Source organism: Puntigrus tetrazona, chromosome 6, assembly GCF_018831695.1.
Source record: "Puntigrus tetrazona isolate hp1 chromosome 6, ASM1883169v1, whole genome shotgun sequence".
NCBI lineage: Eukaryota > Metazoa > Chordata > Actinopteri > Cypriniformes > Cyprinidae > Puntigrus > Puntigrus tetrazona.
This window is the reverse complement of record NC_056704.1, coordinates 14,204,125-14,217,829: the sequence shown is the minus strand read 5'-3', so window position 1 is coordinate 14,217,829 and position 13,705 is coordinate 14,204,125. Positions and strand designations below refer to the sequence as shown.

The 13,705-nt window shown below is 36.3% G+C and overlaps 1 pseudogene; it reads right to left on the bottom strand.

Annotated features, from left to right (window-relative positions):
* Positions 1 to 6,538: 6,538 nt before the first annotated feature.
* On the bottom strand, positions 6,539 to 13,702 carry LOC122346472 (annotated as a pseudogene).
* Positions 13,703 to 13,705: the final 3 nt, after the last annotated feature.

Below are 13,705 nucleotides of genomic sequence, written 5' to 3'. Positions count from 1 at the left end.
CATGTATATATTTAAGATAAATATGCTTGTATATTTTTATATATAATATAAATTATATGAATATAAATATATACATGTAAATATATATATATATATATATATATATATATATATATATATATATATATATATATATATATATATATGCATGTATATTTATATATAATAAATATGCACAGTGCATTTATACTTTTATGTAAACAAAAACATTTATTTTGGGTGTGATTAATAGTGATTAGTCATTAGTAATTGAAAATATAATTGATTCCTGTGATGGCAAAGCTGAATTTTAGGAACCTTTGCTACTTTGTACATACAGTAAAGAAATCATTCTAATATGATGATTTGCTGCTCAAGAAGTATTTCTCATTATTATCAACGTTGAAAACAATAATACATTTTTTCAGGATTTATATAAATTGTCACAATTTACTGCCACTTTTTAGTACAAAAAATATTTAAATAAAAAGTAAAAAACATATTGACTGCAAATTTTTGAATGGTGTACATGTTAAAATAGGAAGAACAGATAATGCCTAATTATTTATTTTCTTTGCATGAGATTTGCGTCTTGAATGCATTTTTACATTTCTGCCAGTGACACCACACAGCCCAATCCTGACTCAAAGGAGTTCTGGGTGAATATGCCAAACCTGATGACCCATTTAAAGAAGGTGGCCGAGCAGAAAACCACAAGCAACTTACTACAATGTAGACATGCTGAAATATCAGGTGAGAACCTCAAAGCAACACTGACCACAGGAACATCTATATCTAGAACTTAAATTATATTTAACTATCATTTATGATTCTATATATAATTTATATTGTATATATATATAATTTATGAATAATTGTCATTTATTAAAAATGTCTTAATATTTGTTAAGCACATTATTTTTGCATTATTATTAATGCAATATCTATGAAATAATATTATTAATTATTTATAATGTAATAATAAAATAATTATTTTATCTTTATATTATTTATTTTAAATTATTTTTAAAATTAATTGAAAATTGTATACATTAATTATTTATTTATTTATTAATCACTATTAATTTAATGTTATTGTTTTGGGTGGTTTTTGAATTTGATTTAAAACACAGTTTTGTTTTTTTGAGATTGAGGCCACTTTTTTCTCAGGTGTTACCGGAAGGGCCTACAGTCCACTCCTCTAAATCTAGCAGTGAGCTGGAGGTGTGAGCCCACCAGTACCGATCTGAGGATAGACTACAAGTACAACGGTGGTGCCATGACCACTCCTGTTGCCCTCAACAACGTTCAGTTCCTCATTCCTGTGGACGGAGGCGTCCAGCAAACTACAGGCAGTGCTTTCCCCGGCTGCCTGGTGAGACATGAACTAGATTCTTCTATTAATGGACTACCAGCCTACAGAAATCAGACCGTCACTGTAAAAATGAAGCATTAGGATTGGAATTTAGTTTGAGAGTTTAAAAAATGAAACTGTGCGTAGTACTAGACATAAAGAAGAGCATTAGCGTATTTGACCTTTTAATAGATGTATTTTTTTTATTATTGTCTTTTTAGGAATGCTGAACAGCAGAGAATCTTATGGAAGATTCCAGATATTTCTCAGAAGTCTGAGAATGGAGGTCAGGTTCATGGTTCATTCTCGTGTGTATACGTACACTTCCGTTCAAAGGTTTGGGATCTGTAAGATGTTTTAATCTCAAGTATTTGTAAATAGTATTTTATACGCATTAAGGCAACGTTTTGTAATACACAGAACATAAATGTTGTGAAATATTACTACCTTTTTATTCATATATTTTAAAAGATTATTTATTTCTGTGATGGCAAAGCTACATTTTATAAGCCATCACTCCAGTCTTCAGTGCGATACACGATCCTTCAGAAATCATTCTACTATAGTACGTAATTTTTTGAGGATTCTTTAATGAACGTGACGTTTTAAAAGAACAACATTTATTTGAAAGCAAAAACATTTTGACATGTTAAATGTCTGTACTGACAATTTTGGTGAAACGAAAGTGCAAGCTTGCTGAATTGTACTAACAGTAAAAAAAGCTGAATTTAGTACTAATAGTATATACTTTGTATTTTTACTACCATACATCAAAGGAAAGCTCATTTATTCAGCTTACAGACACTGAACATTTACTCTCCTGACTGGTTTTGTGGCTCCCGGCTACATACGACTCCAAACCTCTGAACTGTCTAAACTGCTCTATGCCAGTTATCAGTAAATGAATCGCTTCTCTTAATTTCCTTTTCTGCCTCTGTGTTCAGGTGTGGGATCTCTGCTGGCCCGTTTCCAGCTGACGGAGGGTCCCAGTAAACCGGCTCCGGTGGCCGTGCAGTTCACCAGTGAGGGCAGCACTCTGTCAGGCTGTGACATTGAGCTGGCTGGCCTCGGGTATCGATTTTCCCTCATCAAAAAGAGGTTTGCAGCAGGTGAGTCGTCTGTTTCTTGATCAGCAGTGGCCTGGGAATCTGGAGAAAATACATTCTGCTGCGTTCGTTCAAAACATAAAACTGTATTTGCGCTTTCATCGTAGGAAAATACATGGCGGACAACTAAACGACCTGACGCCAGTCTGCATATTTTGGACCAATTCTGAGTATTTAAAACACAGGACATGACCCCTACCTGACCTTATGGATAAACCTTTGTAGATGTACAATACAGGTGGACCTCACACACACACACACTCCAGCAGTATTATATGAGTTGCATTATAAAATGTGGACCGTTTTAGGGTGTACTTCTTATATTTGTGAACCGTACTCACTTTGCAACATCTGTATTGCGGCCTGGGTTTGTTCGTAAGGTTTAGCCTCTATTTCTGTCCGCCGTGTTATTGGCTGTGCCTACCTGAACCTGAAATCTCTGTATCCTTCTCTCGGAGGCGATACTGATGTGATGTTTTTATTACTCTATGCATTCAGTTTGTCAAAAGTATCACATTTTCGAGCAAGGTAGCAAATTAGTACGGTCAAAAAGAGGAAATGAGCCTCCGCCACAAGATGGCGCTATACTGTTGCATGTAGTATGAGGTCTGCATCAGATTTTGGTGTTGCTCAAGCTTATTTTAAAAAAAAAAAAAAAGCGTATTCAGGAATATCTCCTTTTAATTCACACAGCGCAGTCAGGTGCGTTAATTGGACAAGGATGCAAATTTTGTCGAATCCGTTTTTAGACGCAGCGCCGCTTGAAAAATAGACTCCTGCTTGCAATAGACTCACAAAAGAACGGAAAAGTCGTATATATATATATATATATATATATATATATATATATATATATATATATATATATATATATCGAAGGCCGTTTGGTTTTTTTGTATTGTTAAATAGCCTTTCTGTTGTTCCCGAAGGAACGTGTGTTAGACATCAGAGTACATCATTCTATTTTTATTTATTCACGATTTGTTGTATATATATATAAAAAAAAAAACGAAACATTACACTGTATATGAATAGACTTTTGAATGGTATCATAATTTAGGATCCTTGAAGTTTTGGACTTTTTGTTATCTGTGTAGTTGGGTGAGCTGTGTACAGTATAATGCTGAGGTATAATTTTTAAATTGATTTCAGATATAATTTTTTTAACTCGAGCGCAAAAAGAAAATTTATGCTATATATGGGTCGGGGTGACACTGAAAAGAGAAAACTAAACGGGATACTGTATCTACCTAGATGCGTCACGCTTAATGTTATTACAGTGTTATGTATAGCAGCACTATTCGTTTTTTTGGACATTGTAAATTCTTTTCTCACTCACGCAGACGTGTTTGTATCCAGCCTCTCTCCCCCTAGCACATATTATTGAGTGTCCTGAGCATGAGCCCCTGCGCTTCAGAACATCTTTATTTTGCAAACGGTAATGGTCTCTGTGAGATGACGAGGTTCTTGAGTGGTTAAATGACCAAATCGCTTCTTTTCTTTTTTTTTTTTCGTTTGTACGTGTATCTCCAGAATTGTCCTTTAAGAGAAAACGAGCTGCATATTTTTAAATGTTTAAACCTACGAATAAAGTGAAAAATATTGTTTCTTGTGGAAAAAAAAACAAAAACGAAAAGAAAAAAAAAAAAACACTGTGTTACTGTTTAACTTCCCAGATGCTCTGATGTTCAGTGTCAAGAACAAACATTTTGGGTCCATCTTTGAGTGTCTGATGTAGCGTCGTGATGGTTTGGAGAAGAATATTCTGGTGCTTTGTGATTCATGGGTTTTCATCCGCATTTGACGTTGAGGATGAGCGTCGCCATCCTTTAACACCGCATTGCGTATTTTCTGAGCACTGTAACTAAAGGGGGTTTTATTGCACTGAGTTTAATCGAAGAACAATTTGGAGTCTTGTCAGCTGAAAGGAAAAAAAAAAAAAACCTATGAATTAAAATTGTGTAGTGCTTAATCAGTGTGGTCTAAAGTGAAACGTCACTCAGATGCTTAAAAGAAATGAGAAACTCACGTCAGTTTAGATGTAAAGTGGAGCTGTGTGTGAAAGTTGCATTTGTGTGTGTGTGTAAGAGGGAGAGTGTGTGTGTGTGTGTGTGTGTGCGCGCGTCTGGTAACTGTAAATCATCTCTTCCCAGCAACATGTGCAAGCTGTGTTTGTACAAAAAATGTTAACAAAGATCTGATACTGAGATTACTTTGCTCTTTCCAAAACAATAAAACATATAAGCCTGATAAGCGGATGTATTGTCATGTTTAAAATTGATCCGTTAATATTATTATAAAATATTATGCCTGAAATGCTTATCTGTATTATGCAATAATATTCCTTATTTAATGTAGAGTCATTTAATATAATTAGATTGGGTTAATAACAGTTTGGGGAGGGGGAGAATAAACACCTTTGATGCATATGCAATAATGTTTATTGACAAAGTTTGCAAAATACAAGTTAAAATTAAACACTTTCAAAGCACGATCACTGCTGAGCACCACATTATGCAGTTTCACTGCTGTCGGTGACTTGATATTTAACCTCTTTCGTGGTGCATTTAGAGTACAAGTGTAGCAGAATCATCTAATCCCAAATTAGACATGCTTTTTATGTAAATTAGCATCATCTACTGGCAAATTAAGCTGTTAAATAAATTACAACTGACTGTACATTTAGAGTACACTTGAGAAGTGTTCGTATTCATTTGGACTCGATGTGGAAGAAAACATGGTGAGACAAATAGAAAAACACAGGTTCGTTTCTCAGCAGAGCATCGTGAGGTCACTTTTCTTGCAGCCAAACTGACAGCAATCATGATGCAGGTCTCGCCTGGCCAGATCAGATCCAGGACTCTCGCTAAGATCCTCAGCGCTGCTTAGATCTCCATTAAAAACCCTGCGCAGCGACAAGCACAAAATACAAAGTTAACATTCGTACTAATATTACTAAGTCTAAAACGCATGGTCTGATGGCGGGAGAAAATGACAGGATTTTTTCAGTTTTAACTCAACGTGTGTCAGTTTAATGGGAATGAGCAGACGTTGTTTCTCTGTTGACTGGAGGAGACTTTCTCTCACTGATACGATTAAAGGAGTGCTCTGTTAAATATCATCAGGATTGAAAGACAGGAAATGTGTAAAGGTCATTTGCAAAAACGTACAGAACAGTTGTTTAGAAAAATATAAATGTAAATGTCAAATACACAGTGAAAACAAATACACACTCAGACATACAAATAACATTCTGGTTTGTCATGTTTCAAAAAAAAAAAAAATATATATATATATATATATATATATATATATATATATATATATATACAGTATTTTTAATTCTTTCCATTTCATATAATCTTAATTGCACTTTTTAAAATGGTTTTAAACTTCTTAGTCTAGATTCCATTATTGAATGGAACTATTTAAAAAACTAACAGAACTTCTAGAGGATGACTGGGCTGTTGGTAGAATTAATATATGATTTAACCAATATACGCACATGCACATACAACAATTATTATTTCAGAACAACATATTAAAAAAAAATTCTACCGATTGCATTCGTATTGTTAAAATAAATAAATACAATTTTATATAGAAAGACGTTTTATGTAGCACATTTTATAAGTCTAGAAACATCTAGATTAGCTCTACAACACGACACCAGCATTAAGACACGGTATGACGTTTTCATTACAATAAGCATGAATCTATCATCAAAATGACCTTCCATATCCTGCGGACTTCTGAACCTCCTCCACCTGGATCCGCCGCACGTGTAGACGACGGCTCGGATGAGCTCCCGGCCGCACAGCTTGACCATCTTCACGTCAGCCTGCACTTCTGACACGCTACACACAGCCCACAGCAGCAGAACCGACAGCAGCAGAGCAGGGCAGTGAAAACCTCTCATAGTGGCTTCCTCGTCCGCCCTTACGCTTTCCTTTAGTCTCTCTAAGGTCCTCTGGATCTTCTGCCAACCACGTTCTTGCGAGCGTCTGATTAGCCCATGAGACGTGACCCCAATTTATGGCGGCATGTTATATGGCTCTGTCAAAACCCCACCCAACACTTACTCGATCCTCAAGTCAAACAACTTTGATCGGAAAACAAAGGCCAGCAGGTATTTAGGTGCTTTACTGCCCCAATCTGGAATGAAATTACATCCTTAGGGACAAGCTGTTGTCTCTTAACATCTCCAGTTTAATGGTCTCATTGCAGTGATGTTCTCCCTAATGAATGGATAATCTAGTCACATAAAGACCAACGCTGCTCCCCGAGCAAAACAGATGTCCACTATCTGCTGATGTGACCATCAAATTCTGTTCCCTTAAACCTAGTTGGTCTACGAGAAGAAGTAGTGCAAATGAGCAATATGACTATAATCCCAGCCATTATGGTTTTATGGCTGATGTGCCCCACGAGATGATTAACAGCATGATCTCTACTGACAAAATAACATAAAAGTCTGTGGTCAATACAAGGAAACATAATAAAGGAGGAATATCGAGCAAAAAGTTTTTCAGCAAAAACAATGTAATCGGCATCGAACTATATTATATCGTATTTGCTTCAAAATATATGTTGATTTTATTAACAGACAAGTAAAAGCGGATGTAAATATTGTTTTATATTATATTATATTATATATCAAATGTCTGTAAATGAAATTTTATTTCAATTTAGAAAACATTGTAAATGTCATTTTTTTTTTTTTTTTTTTACCATATTATGCTATATTAAATTAAAACTGTAAAAGGTAGTGAAGATTATGTAATGTAATATAAAGCCATAAGTGAGAGACCAGCGTCTCAGCGCCAAAAACAGGGAAACTCTGAATATTATATTACATTAAATTATATTACAAATGTCTCTTATTTAAAAATGTAATATAAACGAGTCCTCCAATGCAAAAACTCATTTGGGAAAACGTTTAAATGTATAAATGACCATATGCCATATGGATTAAAAGTCCCGTATACATTAGTAAACAAGCAGAATCCATTTCCTGTCATAATGTCACAGCTGTTCTTTTTAAAAGCTCTTATATAAGCTGAGCTGCGTCTTCTTCACTAAATTGTTTGATTTGTACTAAAAAGCTCATATGATAGATTTTTCAGAGAGAAAAACAGTTCAGTAATGAGTCATTTCTAAAAGTGTGATGTGGTCTTCGTGTTGTAGATAAGATGTAACGTGTGGCGGCCAAGTGGTAATAAAGCTGTCCGTCCATTACCATAAAACAAACACTTACTGTCTGTGGTTTTCACGAAAAACAAAACAATATCGTATGACAATACAGTATTAAAAATATTTACCGATCAACTCCTGAATGCCAAAATGTTTCCAGAATAGATAGTTTGTAATTCAACAAGCCTGCTATCTCCAAATTCTTTTTTTTTTACAATATATAAATAATTAAATAATTTACAAAATGATGTTGAAAAGAGTATATTTGTTTTTGTAAGAGTATATTTATTCCTACAAAGAAGCGCAAGCAGGCGGTGTGCTGTAATGGAGTCGCTCAGTCTGCCAGAGAGTATAAATTATGATGATGGAGTGGTAAAGACAAACAGCCTGACCCTCCTATGCATCTCTGTCAGTCTTTCCTAATGTGTGTTGACTGGACAGTGTGGTCCGAATTACATCCTCCAACGCCTCCACCTACACAACGGATAGAAACGATTTTGACATTTGAGTAAATGGGTTACTTCGAGTACTGCACAGACCCGAACATCGTGGAAATGAAGAGATAAGGCTCGACCTGTGTGCTGTCTCCGGCAGGCAGGTTCTTCAGCTTGTACACAGAGACCTGGCCTTCACTGTCCCCCGCCAGGACACAGTCCGTCTCAGGGGCTGAACAGGAGAGCCGTCGGGTTCACTCCCGGATTGGTCACGCTCACAATCGTCGGGTCCAGACTGTCAAATAAACATATTCAAGTGTACACTGTTAATGGATAGAAATGATAGTGGCAAAAATGATTGTTATCATTCAAAACTACAGAAATGGTATTGAATAGGAGCCGAGATCTTACACGCTTGCTCTCAGGTCCCAGATCTCCACCTTGCCCTCACGAGCAACTCCAAAGCGGTAGCACAGTGAGGGGACCTACGATATCAAACACGACCGTCTGATCCGAGGTGAAACCCAGCACGGGGTTCAGAAGTTCCTGCCTCCACAGATAAATAGTCCAATCTGAAGAACAGCTTAGGAAAACGTCAGGACAGAATGGTGACCACGCAACCTTATATACCGGACCCTAGGGAAAGATACAGAGCGAATAAGAAAAATATAAGTGTAAGTGTTTAAAGATGCACGAGGAATCCATTTTGCAACAATAAGGCTCTTTAAAAGAAAAAATGAAACAAGCATTTCTACTTACTGTGTGGGCTTTGTAAGTTTCAAGAATTGCTCGTTATATGAATAAGAACACTTGTGAATACATCCTTCCTCTGTTCGGCCAGGTAGATCTTTGAATCCTGCAAAATAACAGCATGAATTAATTTTTTGCAGCTTTCTTATATTATGTGTGCATATGTGAGATGCACTGCTATTTTCTAGGTAGGCCTCACATTAGGATGGAAATCGAAGCACAGCCCTGGAGCCAGGGATAAAATCTTGGGTTCCACTGCTGGTTGTTGGCCATCATGTTAGAGCGACTTTAGTTTCATCAGATCTAATTCAAACAGATTACAAGTTAGGCAACGCGTGGCTCAAAATTCAGAAATGAGACTATTAAAAGCAACTAAATTTGCCACACAACCATGGAGCACAAAACCTTGCTCCTTAATATAAATATGAAATGTTTTTTGTGTTCTGGTTTTGTGTTAAATTAAAAAATAAGAAGGCAATTAGAACACATTTTTTCCTATTTGAACATACCAACACATTCCAGGCCTTTGTAGTGGATCCATTTGCTGATTCTTCCATCCCCTGATACAGAGATAAGCATTTCCCCTTTATCTCTCCAGCCAGACCTGTGTCATGATCAACCCATCTGAGCTGCCACACCGGACACGTGTGCATATTGGCGCAGGCACTGTTAAAAGATGACATAGCATTGTGTACACAAACAGTGTCCTGATATTGTGTTGTCTTCACTACTGTTAAATTCATTGTGAGCACTTAAAAAATAAAGATAAGATCTGTGGACCGTTATAAAGGGTCTTACAAATTTGTCAAATTTTTCATAATCGTTTTTAAAGTGTTACATAAATTGGTCTAATTTGGATATCATAAAATGAGAGGCATAACCCCTTGGTTAACTGCTAGTTGGTCATACTAGCTTTTAAAGAAACTTAACAAAGTGGCGAAGTCTTTAATATTTCTGAATTTGTTCAAAAATTCAGTTTTGATATGCATACACTCTATATGCACCATATGCATTCTTGACTGTTTTTGCTTATGTATATGTATGTTTTTTTTTAAGTTTCAACATAGTACCAATATGCACATAATTTTGAATGTTTTTTGGCTGCAAAGTTGGGAATTAATGATTTAGAGAAACCAATTGTAACTAAGTTACAACCTGTAACCTTAGTTACAAAAGAAGGCATGCTTACAGCCCCACCTGCTGTCTATGATGGGTGTCTGTTCTGTGGTCTGCACATTATAGATGGCAATGGTCCCATCATACATTCCTACCGCCAGCTGATGAGCATTACAAGCTGAGAAATCCAGTGCAGTGACTCCTCTCACAATGAAAGAGTCGGTCAGGCCACTGAAATATATGAACAAAGAATGTTCACAGAAACACGTAATACTACGGCATACCAATAGAAAAAAAAATTACAGTATTGGATTGTGCATGCCCACATTGTTTTGGGAGCCACTGTAGATAAACATATATTAATATGAACAGCTACATTTAAATGAACAAATCTTGAGGCATCTGTACAAATAAAATACTTAATATAATAACACTGGCTGAATCTGATATTTATGTTTGTCCTAAAGTGTGAGGCATACCGTGGGATTCTTCAAAGACCAGCAGCACACAAGTCCGGGTTTCTGATCTTTGAAATCAAGCTGTCCGTATGCCACAGCAAGAAGATCCTGCAGGGAATCACATGTTGTTCAGTGAACATTTAAAACAAACGAATGAACTAAATTGTGAATGAAATGTGTTGGTAAGAGAGACAGTACCGTGTTTTTCTTGTTCAAAGTCATACAGCTAACGTTTCGTCCCTTGGTGAGTTCACACTTAAAGACCCAGAGATACTCAAGGAATGGGCTCAGGGAGTTTTAGGCGGCTCTGTCAGCTTTCCTCCTCTGTCTGTGTCTGCGCACAGTCTGGGTCTGTTAAACATAGCAGAAACATAGCAGTTTGTATCAAAATATTTAAATTCAGTGAAAACAACTGCTACATTTAAGTTCTGATATTTTTCATAACTAAGATGAAAAGGCCTATACAAAAGACATCACCCTCTATTACAGGCAGCTGTCTGTATGCAGCAAGCTTAGGCTGGAAGATGTTAGCCAGAACCGCTCTTTCCATCACAGCCAGATCCTGCTTGAATTTGTCTGACTGTAAGATCAGCTCGAGGCCTGGCTCTTCCTCCACCGGAAGCACACAAGTCATCTTTTCTAGAGGAGTGCTTGAGCCACTGACTGGATTAAAAGGATGAAAATTAATGTCAAATATGAAACAAAGGAAAAAGAAAGAAGTAATTATATGGCATACATACACATGTGACCATGGAACCAGTCATAAGTAGCATGGGTTTATTTGTTTATACGATGTAAGGGCCAAAAATACTGAAACTCATTAGTACGTTAAATAAATATCAAATTCCATTATGAGATTTTGTCAATTTCCTGCTGTGAATATAGTGACACTTAATTTTTGATTAGTATTATGCATTCCTAAAAACTTTAAAGGTAATCTCAATATTTAGACTTTTCTGCTTTCTCAGATTCCTCAATTTCAGATAGTGGTATTTCAGCCAATTATTATATCCTAACAAACTGTACATCATTGGAAAGTTATTTATTCAACTTTCAGATGATGTATAAATCATAATTTCAAAAACCTGACACTTATGACTGCTTTTGTGGTCCAGGATAAAATGTGGTGTTATAATAGCACAATTATATATATATATATATATATATATATATATATATATATATATATATATATATATATATATATATATATATATATATATATATATATATATCCACAGTACCATAACCCATCAGGAGTTATTAATTTACACCATCAATGTTGATGTATTTTTATTTGCTTAGCTACTGAATGAAATTTGCATAATAGCATACAGTATGACTGGATGCAAAGCTGTTTTTTTCTTATCCTAACTATGCATAATTATATGATCACATCACCAGTCACTACTCTACTCTACTACTAAAAAAGATTACCTGTACTAGTGGTGCTGAACACAGACATGCTCTGGTCAGGACCGCTAGGGTTCGGGAGGTGACTCATTGAGGAGGAGTCTGGGACAGACGCCTTATTTCCTTCAGCGGAGACCACAGTGTTTTCACTGACATCAGCGTTATTGCAGAATGAATCATACATGTCCCAGGGGGTGGACATGACAGCTGAGTAGAGATATTAAAAACATAATTAAATTAATCAAGTCCTTTTTATTTTAAGGGCAGATTGTACAGTAAATACACATTTTACCTTTGTCTACCATTGTAATGCTATCGCTTTGGACCTCCTTCGTCTTTGGTGCGTCATTGAATGTTTGCATCGATCGCTCCACATACATATCATTGCCCTGTCTGTTTTTGCACAGCTCCGTGTAAGCATTGTTTCTTTCCCTTTAAAAATGCAAGAACAAGACACAGCCAGATTAGTACTATGGAAAAAGTGTTTAGCTAGTCAAGATACATTCTAACAAACTGAACTGCCAACAAGTCAAGTTTACACGATTAACTAAATCTTATTAGTGTGAAAGATCATAATAACTGTGACTCACTTGACTGCTTCGCATCCTCTGAATCTGCCGATACAGACACTGCAGGAATATCCAGCATCCAGATGGTCTCCGTCTCAGTCAGGTAAGAATCCATCACCCTGTCCATTACGTCCTCCCTGACCTGCTTTTTCACCTCCTCTCTACAAGCCCGAACATCTGTATGGAGCAAAATCATCAAAATTACCAGAGTGTAATACCATGTGTAATAAGTGTAATGTACTGGAACGCTACACTTGAACGTTAATTCATCAGACGATGAATGAGGAAATTGGCAAAATGATGTGCAAGGAAATAAAAACCTGAAAGACTGCTGGACAAGTCAGGTTTCACTAACAAGTCTTTAGTTTCATCAGTCACTGACTCTGTCGTCTGGCTTGATCTGGATGCTGAAACGCTCCCGAAAAAAGACCTGATATGACAGCAGAGATCACTTTTTTGTTACTATAGCAACTAAGGTGGGATAGTTCTGCGTGTGTTCACTCCAAGCGCTGCAAAGAAGTAATATTTTGACATTTTCCCACAATTACTTTGTAAATGGTCCAGTGAAGCTTGCGTTGGTCGTCTGTAGGGCTACAGAAGGAAAGTCTGCCATGGTAGTCCATGACGTATCATGTGCAGGAAATATTTTTCCATGTTTAGGTTGTAAAACCCCAGGATCTGGATTGTATAATGGGTGAGGAGTGACGTCCTGCCCATGTTCATCAAACACCTGGCGACGTAAGTACAAAAATGAACGAAATCCTTTTCTTAGCACAAAAATGATCACATACATATTCATAATAAAACACCCAATACCTGTACATTGTTTTTTGGTGTTTGGGCCAAGCTCTTGTCCAGAACTTTACTGTCACTTGCTGAGCTGAAGCTCTTCCCACTGACTGAGGGGTTGATGGTCTTCGTGATGCTTTGATTCACTCGAAATACTCCAGACGATACGTTCAGTGTTTTGGATGACCTGGAAGAAAGAAAACCTGCTTTAACCAATAGAGACGTAAACAAACCAATTCAAGTCAATATGATAAATCATAAATGACTAAATATGTGGTTTAAAATGGCTTTAGTAGTAGGATAGTATGATAAATCTTAAGATATTAGTCTAAAACTCATATAAAGTTGCAAACATTTCCTATGATTTAGTCACATGCTCTTTTGTTATGTATGAACTTACTTGGCGACTTTCAGAGCGGTTATCTTCTGTTTGACTGTTGTGTTAGACATGTTTCACACTTTTTTAAAAACGAAAAATAATATAGAAGCGGTTAGCTTGATGGTTTGAAGTTACACGCAGGACAACAGACCGGCGCTGAAGCTT